General features: G+C 39.6%; 1 protein-coding gene and 1 pseudogene across 2 annotated transcripts in view; one reads left to right on the forward strand and one right to left on the reverse strand.

Annotated features, from left to right (window-relative positions):
* NCAN (neurocan) overlaps nucleotides 1-25,776 on the forward strand; it is a 305,419-nt gene that overhangs the window by 33,758 nt on the left and 245,885 nt on the right. The window lies entirely within an intron of this gene.
* LOC149467947 (U2 spliceosomal RNA) lies at nucleotides 12,215-12,330 on the reverse strand (annotated as a pseudogene).

Consider the following 25,776-nt stretch of genomic DNA (forward strand, 5'->3'; position numbering starts at 1 on the left):
TCCTGTAGGGGATTGGTCCAGCCTGGAGGGGGCATTCTGCCCTCCTAAGCAATGCTGCTATGAGAGACCTCAGGTTAGACACCTGAGGACCTGAATTGGATACTGAGAGCTGGAACCTTCTAAGAGCTGACTGAGGGGCCGTGTGCTGAAGATCTTGTCTGGTATCATGCATGAAGGCAACCAGCTGTCCCTGGGCCTTGTGAGTACAGACACTTCTGAAGGACCTTAGAGGCTTTGTGCTGCTAATACCCCTCTGATGCTAGAGCCAGCCATGGGTCTAACTAAAGGGGGCACCGGATTCACGCTTATTTGTGTTTTATTTTATTTTGTGTATTATCCTATTTTGGATAGTGGGGGTATTGGTTCCTTGTTTTTTATACCAGGTGTGATCACTTTTTCACTTGAGATCCCAGAGAGGATCAATCCACTGATTTATTGGCACGTATATATATTTTGTCACTTTATATTGAGATCCCCAGAGAGGATCAATCCACTGATTTTTTGTCACATATATATATTTATGTCACTTTGTTTGTTTTTGCCACATTGTATTATTTTATTAATAGGGTAGCGCTGCATTATTATAGCTTACTACTACTTCTACTTTAAAGCTGAGGTCTACTGTTTGCTACAAGCACGGACTTTGTTATACTGTAGCTTGTCCTGAAGAATACCTAAAGTGTACATAGTGCTTGTTTTTGGAGTATCCCATTTAATTCCCTCAATCCAAGTTTTCCAAAAAATAAAAACAACAACCCAAGACTGGTCTTTGAAGAAACATGTGAATGAGCCTGGCTGCTGGGCAAAGACCCTTGTGAGGAAGACCTGTACAGTACTCCCGCAGTTCTTACGGGAGTAGCACTAAATATACAGTATATGTATATATTTCAGGTTTCTCAATGGAGCCCTGAATCACTGCTAGCCCCTTGATTATAAAGCCAGTGCATACAGCCTGCATACTGGCAGTCCAGTAAGATATGGACACAGGGGTAGAGGTTTCATCCATCCCAGGACTCCTAAAAGCCTCTGGACTCCAAAACCAAATTCAGGAGTTATCAGTCCTGAAGAAAACTAAAACTAGTTTTCTCCACTGAGAATAGCCATTGTGGAGCCCCTAACCCTGCATCAGTGACAACCCTGTGTGATGGAGTGGTTGTAAAGTCTAAGCGTGTTTTACCTTAATGCATTGCTTGCATTATACAGTATTAGTAAACTAAATGTGCATTTTCTATTACCATTAATTCTTATGGTCACCACCACAATGAACATTGATACAGACTGCATTTTTTGTAGCTGACTATACTGCTGAAAAGTGCATAGATGTGAACACAGCTTAGTAATGCCCAATAGGAAATCATGAACAATGTGGAATTCATTAACCACTTCAGGATGAGGAGTTTCATCTTTGTGATGTTCAAAGTCCAGTTAGAGTCCATTTTATTGCCTAATTGTCCTCATGAAAATGTTGTTTCTTGTTCTTCTTCAGTGCTCTATGCTGACATAGCTGAGTAACAGTCAAAACCCTCATTACAAGTATTATCAACTAGATTTATATTGCAGAGAAGGGGAGTGTAGCTCACTGATCTTTAAAATCATAGGTAAGAATATGAAAATTGAGATTGTTATTACAATGCCTATCTGACTACATTTCTGTTTATTGGGACTTCGGTGGGGCTTTAATAACAGACTAAGGAACAACTTTTTCCTGCTCTGTGCAATTTATTTGATAATGTTTATAAATGTGCTATAAAATATTAATAATATTGCCATTATTGTTATTTATAATGAAATCTATTAATGCACAAAATTGTCAATTATTCTTGCAAAAGCGCCAGTAATGCATATTTCTTGGTTAAAGGCAAAACAAACAATAAATAACTACTTCAAGAAATGGGAAAGTCCTCCTGCGGTCAACTATACAGGCCCCTATTAAGTGTGCCAGCTGCTATCACCTGTTCCCTATACCTCAGGATATGACAAAGTAAACCAATAAATGGTGAAGAGTTCTATTGGAACCAGTGGAGCCGGTGGAGCCAGATTGTGAGACATCCTCTGGTCTGGGATACCAAAAAGTGTTGTGGCCCTGAGGGGTCGATGCTAGGAGGTGAGGAGGCACTCTAGCCACTGTGGGATAAGTTACACTAGAGTGTCACCAAGAGCACAAAGCAAGTGTGGAATGAAGATTGAAGCACTCTATGTTTGATGAGCACAGTTGTTATTTGCACAGAACTTTATGTTTAGAAGATTGCTTTACATCAATTTGATTATATTGCATTTGAGCACTGATAACTTTATATTTTAAGTGTGGATATCACTTATATTTATATTACACTAACCTGGTGAGCCTAATTGGTTGGCAGACCAGGCATCTGGTTGTACACAGTTTATTGTGGGTTTGTAAATTGAGCACGTGTCACTTATATATCATTTGTTGGAGTCACTTATGTATGGTATTTCTTATTATCACTGTATAATTATTTATATATTTATATATTATTCATTGAATATCAATCTTATTTGTATTATATTAATTATGAATGTGGAGTTTGGTTTTTAATATTTTGCACAACCTATTTATTTTTATCAAATTGTGTTATTACACTTGTTTAGCGCTTCACCATTTATTGGTTTAATAAATAAGTACTAACCCTATTTACACCTGACAAAATGAGATAAATGAAATCTTCATTTGCTTTCCTATAATACAAAACAGATCATAGGAAACAGTTTTTCTGAGGTTTTTTGGAATATGACTTAAGCTCCTTTCACACTATTGGTCTAATCGGGTCCACATGTTCATTTTTCAGGTGGACCTGATCAGACTCTCCATTCTCTTCTATGGAGCGGTGGATGTAAATGGACTTGTGTCTGTTTACACCCGCCTACCTCCAATCAGATCCGATCCTCTAACAAAAAACGGATGGGGATCCTTTCCCCTCCATCCTTTTACATCTGACTGCCCATAGAGCAGAGCAGGCTGTGTCTGCTGTGCATAAGTCATCCACCTGCTCCACTCTGCTCAGCAGGGGATCAGCGGACAGTGTTGCTGCTGACCATGTCCATCCCTTTATGACTAGTGTACTCATCTTTTGATGGCTACTTCCAGCAGGATAATGCACCATGTTACAAAGCTCAGATCATCCAAACTGGTTTCTTGAACATGACAATTAATTCACTGTACTCCAATGGCCTCAACAATCACCAGATCTCAATCCAATAGAACACCTTTGGGATATGGTGGAATGGGAGATTTGCATCATGGATGTGCAGCTGAAAAATCTGCAGCAACTACGTGATGCTAACATGTCAACATGGACCAAAATCTCTGAGCAATGTTTCCAACACCTTGTTGAATCTATGCCACGAAGAATTAATGCAGTTCTGAGCCCGATACTTGCAAGGTGTATCTAATAAAGCGGCTGGTGAGTGTATATATATATATATATATAGCTATGTTAGATTTATAGGGGTTTGTTTACTAAAGCTGGATAGGGCAAAATAAGACTCACTTCTGCATAAAAACCAATCAGCTTCTAACCTCAGGTTGTTCAATCAAGCTTTGGCAATAGAACCTCTAAGCTGATTGGTTTTATGCAGAAGTGAACCTAGTTTTTCACTCTCCAGCTTTAGTAAATAAACCACTTAGTGTTTTTTCTCTAACCCATGCAGTTTACAATACCAATTAAATCTACATAGAGGAGCCTTTGTACACTTAAAAAGGAACTGCAGTCAAAAACGCATAATCCAAAAAAAAAAATAACAGTATGCAGTTCTAACATTTTAGTTCTAACATTTTAATGCTCAATTAAGCATTAGTATTGTTTTAAACCTTACTTTTTGCTTGTCAAACTGCTTGTTTTTCATACCCCACACTTCTTGTACGAACCACCCTGTTTATTGAGCGCAATTCAGGCCCCAGCTGCCGTTTTCCTGCAATAGTACATGTTGCTCCGCCTCGCTGGTCCATGAAATCTCGTGCATGCACAGCACAATGCCATCGGGTTGTGCATGCGCAGTAAGCAGAGCACTTCTGATCTGATGTGTACATGTCCACAGAGGGATGGAACGCATGTGCATTAATGGCTTGGCTGCGCCTGTGCAATAGAGATACAGGGCTTCTGGCCCTTTGTTTACTTGTTACATTAGCAGCGACAGTGGAGGTTCATTGCTGATGCTATAGGAACTTGCACTCTTCTTACTGCGCATGCGTGATTGGGAGGCATTGTATTCCTCCAATCTCCACCCTCATCCCACCCACTCCGCTCTTTTATGACTTCCCTCAGCCCTCCTTCACTCTTCCTGTCCCCCTCCCCTACTAGCAAATCCTCACAAGAGTGATAGAACAAAAAATGATCCCGGACTATTCTATCCCGGGAGTCAGTGCCATTGCTGTATAACACATCACTCACTCAGGCAAATTACAAGAGCAGAAAGCAGTAGTAACAAATATAAGGTATTTACAGAAGATTTAACAGCAGGAAAGATAAAAAAAAAGAATGAAAGTCCTCTTTAAATGGAGCCCTTACAATAAAGGTTTTTAACTGGTTTATAACCCTTGGAGGTATCAGGTATGGGACTGGATCTCTAAATAATTTAAAAGAAATCTTAAAAAGGATTCTCTGCATTATTAACCTGCAATTAAAGTGGTGAAATCTTCCTCAGTGTCAGATTGCATGCTAGTAACATTGTCAGTAACTGTACCTTCATTACATGGTTTGATCTCCAATAAAAAGGTCCAAAATGTCTTAAATTGTAGCCATTTAAATAAATAAAAAGAATAAAATCTTTCTGATTTTCTTTAAGCAATTCTGGCTATCCACATTGTGACAGGAGTTCTGTCTGTCATTGTGGAAATGCAGTAAGCACCAGGAGATGGTTCTGTTTGGGCAGTGAAAGGGTTGCACAGGTAGCCCTCCGGGGAGTCTGATTAGAGACATGTGGGTGATGCCTTCATATGATAATAGTTCGCCCTTATTCAGGGTTCCTCCTGTTTAGACAGATTGCTGCATAGGCAGTATGTATATATGAACAGGCACCGAACATGTGTCTAGGAGATCGAACAAATCTGCTTGGGTTTGGTTTGCAAACAATATTGTGAAGTTTGCTTGAAGTTTGCAAACTTTGTGCAAAACTCCATTGAAGTCTATTGGGGGCAAATCTTGCTATTCAGCTCTGGCCATTTGTAGAGCTAACAGGCAAGCTATTGTCAAACAAAAGGCAGAGAAAGTTGGTTGCATATAGGACATGTACCAAATGCAAAACTAAAAAACAGTATATCCCCATACACGGTTTTGTCAAGTCTCACTAACAGGTCCAACACACACTGATAATATGACTACTGTGAGCCCACACTTTTTAGAAAAGGGGTCTTGGTTATATATTCCTTCAATTTATTGGCTCTTGTGAGGCATGCAAAGTTTTAAGCCAAAAGTTTGCAATTTGTGAACTTTGCAAATTCCTGTGAACCCATGGTAGCAAACCTCATCCCTAGTGTTTGTGCCTCTTTATTATTACTATTATTTTGGGTACTTATATAGCGCTGTCAATTTACGCAGTGCTTTATATATTGTACATTCACATCAGTCCCTAACCCTAAAGGGGCGTACAATCTAAGGTCCCTAACTTACATTCATACATACACATACTAGGGACAATTTAGACAGGATCAGGGGCGGACTGACAACTCATGGGGCCCCCGGGCAATAGGAGATCATGGGGCCCCTTTGTCCTTGCCCAAACTCAAAAAAGCCTATGAAAAAGGTACCAGGGGCATCTCATGGAGCCCCCTACTGACCCCAGGCCCTCGGGCAGTACCTGAGTTTCCAAATGGTCAGTCCGCCCCTGGACAGGATCCAACTGACCTGCCAGCATGTCTTTGGAGTGTGGGAGGAAACGGGAGTACCCGGAGGAAACCCACGCAGGCACAGGGAGAACATGCAAACTCCAGGCAGGAGGTGCTGTGGTTGGAATTCTTTGGCCTAATATGACATCTACCTGAACTAGACCATAATATTACGGGGTTTAGTCCCTGATGTCTAAGCAGACCAAATAGCCAGGAGGCTGAATATTGTTTGTATCTGTGTGATGTCAGAAAAAACACTTGTGAATGCACACAGTCCAATTACATGCAAGAACCCTAGCAGAGGTTCCTGCGATTAGCTGTGAGAGGCAGTCCTATTGAAAGCAAAGGGAGGCTGCTGGCTCTCACAGCAAATTGGGTCCACTTGATTGTAATTGTGATGGGATTTGGGGTATTTAGCTTAAACTGACCTAAAATGTTCACTACATTGTAAAAAAAAATAGGAGATTTGAATCAAACTATCGTAACATTGGTATAATCTAAAAAACATTAAATATTCCAGGTCATTTCTAAGCTGCCCCTGTGGAGAGTTACATGCAAATATTGCCCTTTTATTAAGACAATAGTCAACATCAATGGGTACATCATCATACCTGTTCCTTGAAAACATGCCCTGATTTAGCAGTCCACTGCCTGCACCCACCATGGGATCCTGTAACTGAACAGGTTAAAAGATTTGTTCATTATCTGCCTAAAAATGTGCTAATTGCATTTTGCTGCATGTTTTTTTTAATTGCACTAAACTGCCATCTGCAATGAAGACGAAAACAGACGTTGTGGAACCCTGCAGATACATGTCGGTTTAATGCACTTATTTCTCTAGAAATTTCAGGTTTTAAATGTGTTAATATAATGTCTTCTGGGCCTAAGATTAAGGTTGCACAGAAATATTTGTCTGGAACTGAGCTAAATTTGTTTTGTCTTTACCCAGCATCTGTCATTTGTTCTTCCATTTTTTAACTGATATTTATAGAATAGTTTTGGCCAGTGGCTACAAGACCACAAATACACTCACAGTTTCTTCTTGTAATTGTTGAGAAGAGCGCTGATAAATAATATTATGTGTTCCTATTATCAGTACCACCTGAGGCAGTACCTGCTATATAAACATCCCAATGATGATTTTAGATAATAGACTTTGTGCCTTTACATTGTGTTTTCCAGTGAACTCCACGCTCAGCAGCAGAATGACAGGGCTCAGTGATATTACAGCTTCTAATTCACAGATGTTTTACTATCATTACAAAAGCACATCTGGGGCATAGGGGTCCAGTGAGCAGATGAACTGAGAGCTGGCTGGGACCTAGCAGTAGAGGGTATAACCCCACTCTGTGAACAAGTTGTATGTCTGGAAGCTATGTTATGCTAGATTTATATAAATAATGAAATCAAAATGATGAAGTCACGCGATTAGTGACGCAACTAGTTGGACGAGAGACAGAGGCATGGTGACATCACTTCCGGCGCAAGGGCCATCTTGATACACCCATAGGAGTACACCCAGGAGTTCCTATGAGGATCATAACACATGTGAGTGAGCATTTATAGTATTCTTTTACATCAATAAATGAAACAATAAAAACAATTGATAATTACTGCGCTCTAATACTACCGTGCCAATACTATATGCTTAAAAATACCACTAATTAATATATACTGTGAAAATATCAACTTATCAACTGCATTACCAAAATTAATCAAATTATATTACCACAGTGTTTGGTAAAAAAATAAATATAAATAAAAAATGTGTGAATAAATCCAATTGTGATAATTTTACAATATAAATATCTCATTAAAAATAAATAAATAAATTCATAAAGTCCAATGTGCAAATTGTGTAAAACAAAGAATGATTATAAATATCTCATTAGAAATAAATAAATAAATTCATAAAGTACAATGTGCAAATTGTGCAAAACAAAAAATAATTATATATATATAAAAATTAATTGAAAATAAAAATATATTTTTTAAAATATATATGAATATATGAAGTTCAACAACAAAAAAATGTGCAAAAAAAGGAAGATGTGCAAAAAAGTTTTTTTGAAATTCAGCAGGGAGAAGATGATGATAACATACTCTCCTTTCAAGTTGCTTATGGTGGTGTGGCTGGAAACCTACGGCTTATCTTCTGAGCCTATACAGGCATAAGGATTTCTCCCTCCTAGTGCCTCTTCTCACTCCAATGCTCAATGTATCCTCATATGACCCATAGGAAAAAAGAATAAAAGATATAGTGCCTTATCCAAGGTAAATAAAAACACTCTTTAATGTGCTCCCATAATGCACTCACATTGTTTAAACAATAAACATGCATGTATTGTGATTTAAGCCGCAGAGTGCGGTAATGATCAGCCTCGTAGGAGTGTTATCGCACTCCGTCAGTACTCGCCGTAACGATGATCCGATACATGGTGACGTCACTGCCCCTCCCCTTATCAATTGTTTTTATGTAGTATACATCTTATGAGGCTGAGCAAAGATTGCAGCAATCTAATACACTGATTTTTGACTCCAGTGGCTCAAAAGTTCATTTAAATAAATGAAACAATATCACACGATGGAAGGATTCTTCTTCTTGTTTTATAAACATCGATGAGGAAGCTGAGGTACAATTAGATCATATGAAAACCATCCGGATATCAGGAGAGGTGATACCTGTAAGTTCTGAAGGGGGATACCATCACTGTTTGTGATACCGAATCTGACGTGGACGATTGAGTGGTTGGCTGTGCTTAATAGCAAAAAAGCGGTTTGACCCTGTGGGGTCGCTTCATGAAGGTGAGGGGGCAATCTTACCAATGAAGGATTACAATTTTTGTTCACCTGCCAGATTTATATTGATCACTGGAGGTTTCTATATATCCAGCCATATTGAAGATTACACACGTGGACGATTTGTTGTTTGTTTTTTGTTTATTAATAATTGGTGGCACATGTTTTTGTGGACTTTTTTATAAATTGATTTAAGTTATGTGTTTATCATAGAGTGTCACTGGATTTTCATTTGTGGATTCACTCAATATTTTATTTTTTATTTTTTTTTGCTATTTATATAGCAGTATAGTCCCAAGTTTGGGGACTAGAGCATGGCAATTTACACTTTGGTACATGTGGGCATTTGTTGAGTGGTGGTCGCACATTTATGTTGAAGGATTTGTTATAGTCCTTGTAGATTGTCTTATAGTCAGGGTTAATTTATCCTGACTGTCCTATTGTTTGTTTCTATAGGCACAATAGTGCCATTTGTCAGTTCATTTCCACTGCACCTTTGGGCATTCATTTATGCCAAGTGTTTTATCATGTGTGGTTTAGTACATGTTTGTGATTTCACCCTGTTTAGGGACACACGTGGGTTTATGTATTGTGTTTTTATGTGTTTTGCACATTTTATATCATATGGTTTATCAAACATCACTGTATAAGATTGTATAATAATATGAAGAATTGAGTTTTTGATAATTATACACAGGAGGATTCACTAGGGGTGTAATTTAAACCTCATTTTGATTTAATTATTTATATAAGTATTAGTGTCAGAGTGCAGCACCAATTTTGTTATAATTTTGATCCCATTCTATCCAGGTGTATAGCCAGGTGTCAGTGGCAACCCATTCCTAGAACAATAGTTTATTCAGGGTAGCGCAGGTGGTTCTCCATTGTTTTTTATGTTATGCTAGAGTGCTCTCTGCAATGAAGTTACAGAAGACCCTTTTGTTTAGTGGCCGTTGAACTCAAGAAAAAGCTGTATGATTCTCCTGGATGCTGAGACCAACACAGTAACGACTAACTAGAGTTGTAGGAGCCCCTTAGTATACCATATTTTTGTCCATCTGTCCCACCTCAAGTTAAAAAACTAAAACTACTCTCAAATGTGGACCAGTTTCCTTCAATGGACAAGTAATATGTAAAGTTATAAAATAAAATGTTATATCTTGGGAACTAGAAATAGTCTGATAGCAAGTGCATCTTGTAGCATCAAGACCTCTTTATGTGGATGCACTAAAGAGCTAGGAGTATCAGGACATCGGCAGTAAACTCCAATTTACTGCTCAGAAAGGATCATCTTACATGACTACCCCCCACCCCCCCCCCCCAAAGAAAAACCCCAGGGTTACATTCTATAGACCTTTTCTGTCAACATCATTGGTGTGGCTGATGAAGAGATGTGCACTTCTGTACAAGTGTGAGCATATTATATTGCAGGTTCCATATAATGGATAGCACTTTTGTTTTTTTTTTAAAAAATCATATTTAAACAGCTAAATGCAGATTTGAAAAATGTATAAATTGTCTTATATGACAATTATCTTATCTTGAGCATTTACTTGCTCCATTGCAGTCGACACAATATAGTTGGATCAAGATTGTGACTGGGTTGGAAAAGAGCAGCAGCTCACTAATAAGGTCATGGAGAGCTGCTCTCTCAACCAGTCAACAAAATTCATTTGTTGGAAGTATTGTTTGTACCATACAGTAAAGCCCATTTGACTTACAGAGCTGCCCCTTTTTCTTAATTTGAATTCTGATGCACAGGCTAATACAAACATTTAGAGATACTATTTAAAAATTCCTATATTTGTTTTTAAAAAATACATACCTGGAATAAATGGGATACTTTTATATTTGCCTGCATGTACACTTTAAAGTGAACCTGTGCCCAGACCATGCACACTATTTAGAAATTCTGAGCAAGCCTCTGAAGCTAAAGCCATTGTGGAGAAATTTGTCTTCAAAGTCCACAACAAAGGGTCTGATTTTCTTCCAATTAATTTTATTGCAAAATCTTTGCAGCCTGATGATTTTTTGTCCTTTGCACCAGATTATTTTTAAAGCTGAACTGCAGTTTACAGTTGTACAGGCACTTCTTCTGTACTGAAATAGCTTATTCTGATTTCACTGTACACTGTGAGCTTCAGCATTAGAAGCTGCAGCAAATTAGATAGAACCTGGCTGGAGGACATCTAGCTCTTCATCCCTAGCCTGACTGCCCTGGCTTGTCCCTTTTATTGATTGGATTTTAGCTATTTCAAATACAGAGACTCAGGTTCAAATATGGGTGTTACCTAGGACACGGTGCTAAGAAATGCATTTCATGTTTGCATAACTGTTCTGACTCAACTACAGAACCATAAACTTTATCTCTAGTGATGTATACATCTATACCACGTGGTGTTGAATATATCTCTTGCATCGGGTCAGACACTGTAACTCAATGAATAAATGTTGAGGAAGTCAGATGAGGAAAACTATCTGAATATTCCGTTTAATGGAGAATAATCATAGGCAGAAAAACGTTAATGTTGTAAACCTCATGGAAAGATGCATACAGGTGGATAGAATACAGTGGAATGACTACAGAGAGAGGCAGGGGGGAGGGATATGCACAAGTATGGTGAGAGAAAGAGCTCAGCTTAGACAGGAGAAGACAGCTTAAAGTCACAGAGCAATAATAAACAAGTGATGGTCACAGAGAAGTAATTTTTTTTTTTAAGTCCGCAAACGTGCAACTATACGAAAAAACCCGTAAGTGTTTCACAAAAAAGTGCAAGTGCAAAAACACCACACAAAAAGTGCACTTAGGGGTGTGCTGTGTCCTACCCCTAAAGGGGCTTGGACCGCTTACCCTGATCCCCCGGGGCACGAAGCTCCTGACGGGGACAAGGTTCCCACTTGGTCCTCCTGGCCAAAAGGCCTGGTGGACCACCGTTCCCTATGCCCAGCCTAAGCCGGACATTCAGTACTAGGCAAGGGGACTCTCCCGAAGAAGAGTCCTCTAGGGATCAGGGGAGGAAGGAACCGTATGGCCACACATCCTCCCCCTAGACTTCAGGGTAGGCCCGAGGACCCACACCCTCCATCCGTGAAAAACACACACATAAGGCAAAGAAAAAGGTGACAAACGTGGGAGTGCGTAATAAATTAAATAAATAAGATAAAGTAAGTAAAATAAAAAAAAAAAAAAAGGTACCGTGCCGAAATGTGCACAGACCAGGCCCTGAGGCCCGTAGCAAAAATTGCCCTGGACTTAGCCAAAAGACCTGGTCCTTAGGGCGCTGTGCAAAAAGAGGTGAAAAACAGTGACCATGTGTCATCTTCACACCGTGGGGTCCCACACCCAAGTGTTACTAGTGACACCCCTGAGGCGACTACTCAGGGGGCACTGAGTTTGCGGACTTTTTGCGTCCCCAGCCCCAGGCCAGACCAAGGTAGATCCGTCCAAATCAGGAGGTACTGGGTCTTTCCAGTCTTCTCAGAGGAATTACTCCCGGGGCCCCAGCTTATACTCGTGGCGCTCCCCGGTTTCTGTCCCTCCGGTACTAGCCTTCCGGACCCCCATCATACCAGTGAGGGTACTATACAACAACCATCCCCGCAAAGCTAGAATGGTCGGGAGCACCCCCACTGGACACTGATAAGAACAGATACTACACTTGATCTTAGCCAAAAGGCCGAGAAGCGATTTTTGTGTATAAATAAGTATTGCATTAAGTTAAGTGTTTAAATGCCGCTCTGCTTTTTATGTCCTGTTGTCCTGCTGGAGAGAACTCACACTGAGAGGCGTGCTTTAGAGTGAATTATACTTATAACTTCAACTGCCAGCTATGGATTCTTATTTCAGCACCTTGGCCCTGGTAATGTATCACATGAGACCTCTAGTGCTGGTTTCAACACTAATGCAAAAGACCCAAGCTGTATTTACAAGTATGTGCATCAGTGGGCCACCATTTTGGCCAAACAATGCAGAGAACGCAGCTGCATTCTTCCAGCATGTATAAAGCTTTATTATACTTGAAGGTAAATAGCCCCACTAAGACCTTACAAAATGATGCATTTCGCTCCATGAACTTAAAATAAAAGTTCACTTTTACCAAAAAACTCATGCAAGTAAGGGACACCTGTAGATAAAGACTGTGCAGTGTTCACTAAAGTTAAGTAGTACCCTTGCTCTGGGTGTTGGCCATTTAAGTAGCTCCTGGTCAAAAAAATGCCAAGGATGGCATCATATAATCCTGCTTTGTTGCTAGGATGTTAGCAAGACACTCCCAGCTGATTCAAACCCCCTTGTATGTACTCTTTCTTTCCTTTTGCAGTAGGTCTAAGCTCAGTAATGCTTAAGCATATGAAATAGTGGACTACACAAGTGCAAGTGTTGAGAGCTCACTACTGTGAAGGTGGGTGTGAGCAGCAATGGCTGGACGTTTCTTAGCAACATCCTAGCAACAAAAAAGGAGAGGATGATGTCATCGCAGGGAGTGTTTCAGCCAGGATTGGGAGGTACCATTACCTATACCTATAGCAATGGTGTTAGCCAACTTTAGTCAAAGCTGCACAATTTGTTTTCATCTACAGGCTCTCCTTAGTTACATAGGCAGTTTTTGGCAAAGGTAAACTAACTGTTTAATCAAACGTTCTTGATGCAGCCATGTACCTTCACTTAAATAAAGGGAAGACTGAGTGCAGCTCCATTCTTTTAAATTTTTGGTCATGAAAGGAGGATGTTGGATGGAGCCCCTTCACACCCTACAATAGCCCCTGCCTGTCACAGGCAAACACAAGATCAGCCCAGAGTGGTGATACAATTGTGCTTTGGAATCTGATTTTTTTATTTTTGGTATGCGCAAAGAAATGGTAGTCATTTACACTTGTACTTTGGTGTGCATAATGCAGTGCAGGTAATTTGGCTGGGCTCCTGGACACCTGCCAGGTTCTAGGTTCTTGCCTAGGTCACCGTGTGAGTGCTTTGGCTCTGCATTATCCAACAAAAATGTACACAGTTGGAAAGTTTGGTACAAAAATCAGAAAGCCCCGCAATATATATTTGCACTCATTTCAACAGAGAATTGAATATTTCACAAAACACCAAAAAATGTGTATACCAAGGACTCCAAAGGTGGAATGGAAAACTGAATCGTGAGGCTTCCCAAGAAAGAATCATCAGTAGGCAGATTGTTGAGGCCAGTATTAAACAGACTGGGTCTCTGGCTCAGATAGACACAGTATGGCTGTTTGTTATGGAGTCTGGAGCCCAGACAAACAGTAATTAGATAGAAAGCACATACTGAAAGCAGGCACATAGCCCAAGACACTCTACACAACACAAATTGCCAGGAGGTAGGGAGGACACAGTCATATGGGAGGATGCAGTAACTAAGATGTTTTATGGTTGATAAAACTAACAAGGAGGGAAGGAATGAGATGGTGCATATGGACACAGAACGCATATCCAACATGCAAAATAATGCAAATGTTTTGCCAAGAATAATAGCATTTAGGATAATAGAAGTAGCAATATGTATGTTTTAAGGGGATTTCTGCTTTAATAAAAGGTAAACCTTTACTTCAGACATATCTTGTTATCTATATTATATACAAACTTTAAACAGTGTCATTTGGGTGTTGAGCTTGCAGGAAACCAGAGGCGGACCAGGGTGGAGGGCATTTGCCTCTGGACCAGTGCTTCTGCAATGCATTGGCCAGTTGACAGTGCCAAAGCCTACAAATATTCCCCTTTCAACAAGTCTTTTTCAGGGGGGCATGTAAGCAGTTAACTCACTCTTTGGGTCAGCCTACTATAATCCTTGAAATTCTCATACTGTCACATCATTTACATAACTATAGAGCATTGACAAAGGATTTGTAGAACATATAAAGAGACAAAGCAGAAGTGAACAAACTGAATGAATAGAAATAAAATGGACTTCTTTTACACTGCTTACATCAATCCGCTGAATAATCCTGGAACAGCAAACTGGAAAATGTTACAAATTTTCACTTAGGATAAAGTGTGCATCTAGCATTTCAGCATTTTTCACAACTTCACCAGTTATAATTATGTTCAGTGAAATCCAGATGTTCTTATTTGCAATTGCAATTTGCAGTTTGCAATGAGGCAAATGTGAACTAATGCTAGTTACAGTTTTTCTGCATAGTTTCAAATGTACATTTATAACCAGACCTTGGACATGAAATAATTTACATATTCATAAAGTGGTTCGAAAGACTGACATTGTTTTACCTTCATGTATTCTATGTTTTTAGGTAAAAAAAGATTTCTGTATATAGCACCTCCCCAAAGCCCCCTCCCCCATACTTACCTGACCTCAACGTGATTCTGTGCTGTGCATGAGAGCATCAGCTCTGTCCCTCCTCACAGGACAGATCCATACTGTCAATCGAACTCTGTGACGAGGGAGTGGGGGGCGCAAACAGCGAGGCTCAGGATTGAGCCTGTACAAATGCCCCCATAGGAAGCGGATTCCTATGGGTGCACTGGGTAAAAAGGAGGGGCCAGGAGCGCCAGCAGGTATGTATGACATTTTTGTAAAAAAATGTAACCTTAGAAACACTTTAACAAGAAATCAAAGAGTTTTACAATAAGCTACCCCTGATCTCTTTAACTGATTGTAATTCAAAATAATTCATTCTTGAACATCATCAAAAAACACAACAAAGACTCTAAAGTCTGATGTCAGTCAGTTTCTAAAAGTTTAAAGTTTAATCAGTTTATATATTACCCTCCCTGGTTCTTCCTTTCTTGAACCCCCCACCCCTATCAAGATGCTAATAAAATTTTAAATAAAACCTTGTGCCGGCATATCATGGCTGATGTAAGGGGCCAGAAGGATGTTGTACATAGCTTCCTAAAAACATCACCCCAACCAGCCTCAGTACTCTTCAGCCCTGAATCAAGCAGCAGGCTGGCACTTGGGAGGAGGTATTGTTGTGTTACACTATTTGATTTATTATTACTTCTCTGTGGATAAAATGACCTCACTGATGCTAAGCTGACATTAGATTTGAAGAAAAGTATGGTGTTAGATACATAGTATACTGGGCTTTTGTTTTTGTCAGAGAATAAGTGCAGGATCGCACCCATCCAGCCCCAAAGACGCCCCCCATCCCAATCACCACTATTCTCCCCACCCATGGAAAATTATATTCATGTGACGCATTGTGTATGCCATCACAAAGAGTGGGTGTGCCTAATTGCACAGCGGGGGGTACTAAGGGACCATTGTTACATGAAAAAAAAAACAGAAGTGTATAACACGCAGAGTACATTAGGATCAGGATTACATTATACACAAGGTGCAGGGTTTAGGACTGTGCTATGCAGAGAGTGCAGGGTTGAGGAGTGTACTACATACAGAGTGCAGAGTTCAGGAGTGTGCTATGTACAGAGCGCATAGTAAAGAAGTGCACTACACACAGAGTGCAGGGTTCATGAATGCACTACACACAGAGTGCAGGGTTGAGGAGTGTACTACATACAGAGTGCAGAGTTCAGGAGTGTGCTATGTACAGAGCGCAGATTTCAGGAGTGTGCTATGTACAGAGCACAGAGTAAAGAAGTGCACTACACACAGAGTGCAGGGTTAAAGAGTGTGTTATGTACAGAGACCAGGCTCAGTAGTGTGCTGTATACAGAGTGCACGGTTCAGGAGTACACTATAAACAGAGTGCAGAGTTCAGGAATGCCCTACATACAGAGTGCAGAATTCAGGAGTGTCCTACATACAGACTGCAGAGTTCAGGAGTGCACTATGGACACAGTACAGGGTTCCACCCCCAGTATAGAGTGCTCCCCCCAAATCCTCCCCCCTTCTAATACAGAAATCACCTCTCACCCCCAAAAATTCTTTGCCCCACTAAGAAAGTGACAGACAGGGGCTGCTGCAGAAGAGCAGCTAAAACTTACAGTAGGAGTGTACAGGCTGCAAGCAGGGCTTCAGGAGGAGCTGCCACCATGAAACTGCCTTGGCTGTGTACATCCCCCACCCTCTCCCTCCTCTGAATGCAGAGCAGGGAGGGTTCAATGCAGCAGCTCAGAGAGTGCTGTCACTCGTAGACAAAGAAGTCGGGCTTCTGTGTTTGCAAGTAACAGCAGGCAATGGGTCAGAGGCGGGACTTAGTTCCACCACGTTCTAGCTAAAAACACGTCACCATTTTTCTCTGTAAATATTTTTCCAAAGTTGCTATTGACATGAAATTTTCACCACAGGTAAGATACATACAAAGAAACCAAAACAAATAAGTTCAGAAATTAAGTTAAATGTAATAAAATGGAATGACACAGGGAAAAAGTATTGAACACATAAAGAAAAGGAGATGCAAAAAGCATGGAAAGCCAAGACAACAGCTGAAATCTATCAACAATTATAAAACAATTATGCCCCTTGTCAGTGCAAACTAATATAAGCTGGTTCAGTCTCAACTGATGTCTGTAAAAAGGTGTCTCATTACCAAGGCGTCACACAAGAAAAATCTCATAATGGGTATAAGCAAAGAGCTCTCTCAAGACCTTCGCAACCCTATTGTTGCAAAACATACTGATGGCATTGGTTACAGAAGGATATCTAAAATTCTGAATATTTCAGTGAGCACTGTTGGGGCCATAATCCAGAAGTGGAAAGAACATCATTTCACCATAAACCATCTACAACCAGGTGCTCTGCACAAGATTTCTGACAGAGCAGTGAAAAGAATTATCAGAAGAGTTATCCAAGAGCCAAGAACCACTTGTGGAGAGCTTCAGAAAGACCTGAAATTAGCAGATACGATTGTTTAAAAAACCCCAATAAGTAATGTTCTCAACTGCCATGACCTGTATGCACACTCACCACACAAGACTCCATTGCTGATGACAAAGCATGTTGAAGCTCATTTAAAGTTTGCTGCACAACATTTAGACAATCCTGTGAAATACTGGGGGAATATAGTCTGGTCAGATAAAACTAAAATGTAACTCTTTGGATGCCATAATACACACCATGTTTGGAGGTCAAATGGCACTGCTCATCACCCCAAAAACACCATACCAACAGTGAAGTTTGGAGGTGGGAACATCATGGTGTGGGGCTGTTTTTCAGCATATGGTACTGGTAAACTTCATGTCGTTGAAGGAAGGATGAATGAAAAAATGTACCAAGACATTCTTGATAAAAATCTGCTGCCATCTACCAGGATGATGAAGATGAAACGAGGGTGGACATTTCAGCAAGACAACTATCCTAAACACAAAGCCAAGGAAACTCTCAATTAGTTTCAAAGAAAGAAAATAAAGCTGCTAGAATGGCCCAGCCAATCACCTGACTTGAATCCAATAGAAAATCGGTAGAAAAAACTACAGATCAGAGTTCATAGAAGAGGCCCACAGAACCTTCAAGATTTTAAGACTGTTTGTGTGGAAGAATGGGCCAAAACCACACCTGAGCAATGCATGTAACTAATTTCTCCATACAGGAGTCATCCTGAAGCTGTCATTACCAACAAATTTTGTACGAAGTATTAAATACATTTCAGTTAGCTCGTTCTATACTTTTCCCTGTGTCATTCCATTTTATTACACATAACAATTGAGTACTGTCCGTGATACTTTTTTTATTTGCACTAACATATAATTTTGAGGACAAGCTTTCAGGGAGTGTCCCCTTCTTCAAGGTCCAAGCAATACTATACAAATCACAAAGTTTTAGCAGAATGTTAGAAGAGATGAAAAAAAAAAATAGGCTAGAGATAAGACACAGCAAAAGCAAAGGGGGGTGGAGGGGGGGGGGAGACAACACTCACATCACAGAGGGAGTCAAGCTTGAGCTGATAGTCATAAAACTGTTGGATAATGATTGAGGAATCCCATGTCCAAATTCAGGCCGTTATCTCTTGTGTCAAATAGAATTATCATTTTTAGTTCAAAAGTTTTTCTTTCCTGAATGGAGTTGAATTTCCTTTAAGAACTAAAATATTGAGGTCTCCCATTGTGTGGTCTGATTGTGCGAAATGGTGTCCCACAAGTGTGCAGAAGTCATCTTCTTTATGTTCCTTGATGGTATCTCTGTGCAAATTCATCCTTGTTTGCAACTTCTGTCCTGTTTCGCCAACATAAGATCCTTTGCTGCATTTTCTGCACTGGATAAGGTACACAACATTACTAGAGGTGCAGCTGTACGATCCGGAAATATTGAAGATCCCTTTTGAGTGTCTGACACTTTTTGATGGATTGATTTGGTTGCACAGTTTGCAGTGTTTTTTATTGCAGGGTTTGCTTCCATTATTTGTGACATCTTGATCAGAAGGAAGTTTCCTACTGATTAGTTTATTTCTGAGGTTGGGGGGTTGTCTGAAGGCAAGTATTGGGGGTTGCTGGAATATTTGCTGGAATATTATGATGACAACCCATCATAACAGAGGATGGAACTCTGAAAAAAATATTCCAGCAACCCCCAATACTTGCCTTCAGACAACCCCCCAACCTCAGAAATAAACTAATCAGTAGGAAACTTCCTTCTGATCAAGATGTCACAAATAATGGAAGCAAACCCTGCAATAAAAAATGCTGCAAACTGTACAACCAAATCAATCCATCAAAAAGTGTCAGACACTCAAAAGGGATCTTCAATATTTCCGGATCGTACAGCTGCACCTCTAGTAATGTTGTGTACCTTATCCAGTGCAGAAAATGCAGCAAAGGATCTTATGTTGGCGAAACAGGACAGAAGTTGCAAACAAGGATGAATTTGCACAGAGATACCATCAAGGAACATAAAGAAGATGACTTCTGCACACTTGTGGGACACCATTTCGCACAATCAGACCACACAATGGGAGACCTCAATATTTTAGTTCTTAAAGGAAATTCAAATCCATTCAGGAAAGAAAAACTTTTGAACTAAAAATGATAATTCTATTTGACACAAGAGATAACGGCCTGAATTTGGACATGGGATTCCTCAATCATTATCCAACAGTTTTATGACTATCAGCTCAAGCTTGACTCCCTCTGTGATGTGAGTGTTGTCTCCCCCCCCCCTCCACCCCCCTTTGCTTTTGCTGTGTCTTATCTCTAGCCTATTTTTTTTTTTCATCTCTTCTAACATTCTGCTAAAACTTTGTGATTTGTATAGTATTGCTTGGACCTTGAAGAAGGGGACACTCCCTGAAAGCTTGTCCTCAAAATTATATGTTAGTGCAAATAAAAAAAGTATCACGGACAGTACTCAATTGTTTTTGTCGCAAATGCACTAATACGGCTACAATCACCTTATTACACATAACTTCATTTCTGAAATTATTTTTTTGATTTCTTTGTATGTATGGATTACATAGGTTTTCACCACCTGTGGTGAACATTTCATGTCAATAGCACCTTTAGAAATATATTTACTAAGAAAAATGGTGACGTGTTCAATACTTATTTTACCCGCTGTATAAATCTGTACATACAGTATACTGTATATACTATATTTAGTTACATGGATTGGACTTATTCAGAGGAGTTCAATAAAGCGGTAATGTCACTTTTCTGCCAGGCTGGAGCATATTAAAAATAGATAAGCACATAGACTTTTTTTTTTTGCTGGAAGATGGAATGCATAAGGCTTCCATTATTTCTTCAGTTCTATAGTCTGTCTCCTGTTATAATTGAATGTGACTGGGCTGGTCAGTAGTAAAAGTTGTGATGACACGTTTTTATACTTCTCTAAGATTCTAAGATTCCACAACATAGGATACGGTATGGCCATAAATTGTTCTAAACAACACAATAATTATCAGCTATAGCGCACTCTTATTTTACATAGCAACTGGTTCATTATATGTGCAATCTTGTACAGTCTACATACTTCACATTGGAAGGAACAATTCGGAAAGTATGTATTATGGACATATACAGTAAAAAACACTGTTCTGACAAATTTAAATGTAAAAGTCATGGCAGTAAAATAGTATTTGTTACATTGCAGATGCACATGTCGGTCATTGCTTGTCTGCATGTGGAGCTAAACCTATCTCGGTGCCGCACACACAGCTTTCACACTGGGCACATTGCTTACTCCTTACATTCTTCGTTATCCTCAAACCTCAGCAGTGCTGAGAGCTTTCATTGCAGCTAGATAAGATGTTGTTTACCCTTTTTTGCTGTAAAGTCCCTGACAGCAGAATGTACAACTGTTACATTTATTGGCAATGCCAGGTGTTGCTATTTTATCCTTTTTGACCTGATTTGAGCCTCAGATTAACTAACTTTTTGTCATAGGCCAATTTTAAGAGCTAAAGTCCATTTGTTAACAGAATAGAGGTGGGGTTAAAACTATTGGGAGATATAGTTTTATTGTATGTGTTTAATCATACTTACCTAGGTAGATGCAGCATTAATCTGCTGCATCTGTCCCCTGCTGACTCTAAGGGTGAGAACTGAGTGATCAGATACCTCTGATTGCTCAGTTCTCCTGGCTGCTCTCAGCAGAGAATGGTGACTGTCAGTCACTGGAGGGCTGGGCTGTGGAAAGGGCAGGAGGGGCCGACTCAGGCTCTCAGCGGATTGCTGAGAGGCTGAGCCAGGTGCCGGTCCAGACATCTGGGTGGATCCCAACATTGGAGTTTGAATCTTTCCCCAGCCTGGTCTGACCGAGTGACGTCAGCCAACAACGGACTTTAGCACACTGTCAGCTGAAAACGGGTCACAGAAGTGCAGAAGAAACCACACTCCTGTGATCCACAGGAGAAATACAGCCAAACGAACTCTGATGGAAAAGACAAAAGTTGAACTTTTTGGAAAGTGTGTATCCTGTTACTGTTATCTGGCATAAAACGAACTCAGCATTTCATAAAAAGAACATCATACCAATGGTGAAACATGGTGGTGGTAGTGTGATGGTCTGAGGCTGCTTTGCAGCTTCAAGACTTGGACAACTTGCCATAACCGATGGAACCAGGAATTCTGCTTTCTAACAGAAAATCCTGAAGGAGAATGTCCAGCCATCAGCTGATGACCTTAAGCTCAAGAGCACTTGAGCATGTCCTCCAAACACCAGCAAGTTCATCTGTGAATGACTAAAAAAAACAGAATTAAGGTTTTGGAGTGGCTTAGTCAATGTCCAGACTTAAATCTGATTAAGATGCTGTGGCATGACCTTAAACAGGCTATTCATGCTCGAAAACCCTCCAATGTGGCTGAATTAAAACAATTCTGCAAAGAAAAATGGGTACAAATTTCTCCACAGTGATGTGAAAGTTAATCGCAAACGCTTGATTGCAGTTGCTGCTGCCAAGAGTGGCACACCCAGTTATTAATTTAGGGTGCAGTAACTTTTTCACATAGGGCCAGGCAGGTTTGGACAGCCATTTCCATTTTATATTTACTCAAGTTATCTTTGTGTACTATTAAAATTTGTTTGACGATCTGAATCATTAAGGCTCCATTCACATTAGGGCATATAAAATTGTGAGTGGATTCAATTCCCTCCCGTGATTTGAAAATGCAGCGTGACAATGTGAAAATAATCATGTTTGGAGGTGCCATTCATTTCTACAGCACCTGAAAATGCAGAACGTTTTTTGCTGCAATCGTGGTGCATCTTTCCACGCAACAAATGTGTTTTCACATTGACATAACCATTTTATCAAATTGGGGGCAGAATCACTGTGATCCCTTCTGCAATTTGAAACGCCCTAATGTGAATGGAGCCTAAAGTGTGACAAATATGCGGAAAAAAAAAAATTAGGAAGGCTTGTCTACCTCAAGCTGAAGTGATGGTAATAATGTAGTCCTGGTTAGAGCATGGAAACTGGCAAAATGGAAAGTACATCAGAGCAGGTTCTGTAAAGATAAGGATAATAATTACATTTTTTGAAAGTACTTAAGTAAATTAATGGATAAGTAGTTACCTTCTTACCTGCAGAACAAATGAAGGTAGACATTTGCAAGGAAAGATAAAATCTTGAAGGCATTGATCACTTTGTGATAGGTTAGTGTTTAGAGGTTTTCATTTTGCTGTAGGAGTACCCCAAGGTATCCAGAGGTGACAGGAATAGCAAAAACAAAGGAAAAGGTAAACACAAATAGTAGTGTGGTTTGTTGCATTCATCTGGCAAAAGGATTTTGGCCCACAGGTATCTTATGACAAATATGTCCCTGTGCTTTTCTTTTCATCTAGTGTTACACAATATCTTCTTTAAACTAGTATATAATGATGTTCATATAGCTGATGGATAATTGCTGTTTATATCTTGTATATTTACTGGCAGTGTTCAGAGTATAATGACCACATAATGCTAAAGCTTTTCAATCTTGAGATTAATGAGGCAGCATTGTTTGCTTCTGTTGTGTCTCTTTGATTTTCAGAATACGGTAGTTAAGACAGGGTGGTTTACTTTTTGTTATAGTAAAAATTGGTGCCTGATTAGGCAGGTCTCTTATACTAATAGTTTTTTTCTACTTTCATTGTAATAGTTAAGAACCATACATTTGTCAGCTCTGAGATGTACAATGAAATCTTGTGTCCAATACAAAGAAATGCATTACATAAACGTGAATGGAAGATTTTCAACAACATAATTGTTGCTCAGTTTGAATTAATAGGAAGCCAGGTGTCTCTTTTGGTTCAAGGATTATAAGTATGAGTGTGTGCCCCAGCATGTCCTCCAAACATAACAATACAGAGACAAAGAAACAGAGATAACAACATTAATAATAGAAACAGTAATACAGGTTCACTAGTAATTTATACCTTATTAGCCAATAATAAGAGCAGGAAAGTCATTTTAAATCTTTAGGCCTTATGAAGGAAACTTAGGGGTTCCAAAAGCCTTAGCTCATAGTTCATCAGACTAATTAGTCTAGTTCACTGAAGACACTTTACCCTGACCAGAAATCTAACTCCAACACCAAACCCCGGATTATTAATAATAATCATAATAATACAAATAGTAAATATATCTTTAACGTTAAAATAAATGTCATGTATAGGAACCGAATGCAAAAAAAATAAGGGATACTCAGTGTAGAGTTATTCATTGTGAGGTCATCACAGAGGACAAGGGGGCACTCTTTATGTCTGGAGGAAAAGAGATTTAATCTCCATATAAGGAAAGGTTTCTTCACAGTAAGAGCTGTGAGAATGTGGAATAGACTCCATCAAGAGTTGATTCTGGCCAGCTCAGTAGATTGCTTTAAAAAAGGCCTGGATTCTTTCTTAGATACACAGAATATAACTGGATACTAACATTTATAGGTAAAGTCAGGGGCAGACTGACAACTCATGGGGCCTCCGGGCAATAGGGGATCATGGTGCCCCTGTGTCCTTGCCTACACTCAAAGCACACCCAAAAAAGCCTATGAAAGGTACCAGGGGCATTTCATTTATTCTTTCTATTTTTAACAGCATTTCATGGGGCCCCCTAGTGCCCGAGTGCTCAAATGGTCAGTCTGCCCCTGGGTAAAGTTGATCCAGGGAATATCTGTTTGCCTCTCTGGGGATCAGGAAAGATTTTTTTTCCACTGCAGGAGCAAATTGGATTATGCTTTGCTGGGGTTTTTTTTTTGCCTTCCTCTGCATCAGTTGTGGTTAAAGGGTCATAACTTTAATTTTTTTTTATGGTTAAACTAGAAGGACTTTTGTCTTTTTTCAGCCAGACTAACTATGGGACTATGAGGTAGTACAAAAATCCCATATGCTATTTGCGGTACTTTAGCCAAGGCGCTCTTGTTGAATTTTTAGGATAATCTTGCTGCCTTAGTATTTTATTAACTAAATAATTCAACTTAATGACATATAACACCTTGAATGTGTTTCGTTGTGGCAAGTGGCAACTGTCTACTCAACAAAATATACAAGATACAGTATAAAACACATTTTTACAGATTTATAGGTACTGTATTATAGGTTTTTAGAACCACCACGTTACATATATCTATAAAATATATATATTATTTATATCAATTAAACTGATATTTACAATACTATAATTAAATTGTTTTATTTTTCTAAAAAGTCTGAACTGCAGGCAAATATAAAAGGCACCAATTCATGCAGCACTGTAATCATGAATACATTAATAAATGTATTTTTAAATGCAGGCAATGTAAGTGGAAAAAAAAAACAAACACCACCCCTGTGGTGCTAGTGAAAACGTTGTGCTGATCTAAAGTTACTTTAAACTCAAAATTAGCTGCCAACACTGATACCACATCCTATATACTGTATGTGCCAATCATTTAAAACAAAAAATGTAGTGCCTTTATTTCCTTACCATCACGCTCTCTTAAAAATTATGTCACTCTCTTGAAGAAAATGATTTTGCACAGAACAGCCCCGATCCTCCTCTTCTTGGGACACCAATGGTGCTCCTGCGCCCCCCCGAGTGCCCCCATGGCAAGTTGGTTGCTATGGGGGCACTACTGCAGGCTTGCCCCCAAACCAACTCAGTGTGCCTTGCTCCCGCTCCCTTCACACTGCCTGTGATTGACAGCAGCAGGAGCCAATGGATCTGAAGCAATGAGGAGGGACTGAGACTCTGCCTTGTGCACATTTCTGGATTGAGATTGGACGCAGGTAAGTACAAGTGGGGGGGGGGGCTGGGGGGAACTGCATGCAGAAGGTTTTTTACCTTAATGCAGAGAATGCATTAAAGTATAAAAAACCTTCTGCCTTTAGATCTACTTTAACTTACATTTGGTGTAATTTAATTTCCTGGTTCTCTCAAGGCATTGGTGATGTAGGCAGGGCCTCACAACTGCACCTTGGAAAGGCTATGTCACCAGAGGTCTCCTCTGCAAATTTTGAGATCTCGTGAGATTTTTCAAAATCTCCCAAGATCTTGAAATGTACTGTATTCATCTACTGTATTTTTTTTATACATTGTCATGGCTTCAGTAACATGAGTGTCAGGTAGCATAATGCCATTTATGTTGCTGTTTGATATTGATTGCACTAATGGTGACACTTTCATATAAGGAGAGGTAAGATCTGCTTTAAAGTGGAACAAAATTAAAGTATCAGTTTTTGGCCATCTTGATTGGCTGGCATGAGATAATATGGTCATCTCAGTACACAAGCAGAAAAATCCCAAATTTTGAGTTGTCCCCAGAACAGTAATAAAGGGGAAATCTTGCAATGGGAACACTAGTTCTG

Source organism: Staurois parvus, unplaced genomic scaffold (genome assembly GCF_062004578.1).
Source record: "Staurois parvus isolate SC_StPar_1 unplaced genomic scaffold, SC_StPar_1.0 ptg000096l, whole genome shotgun sequence".
Lineage (NCBI taxonomy): Eukaryota > Metazoa > Chordata > Amphibia > Anura > Ranidae > Staurois > Staurois parvus.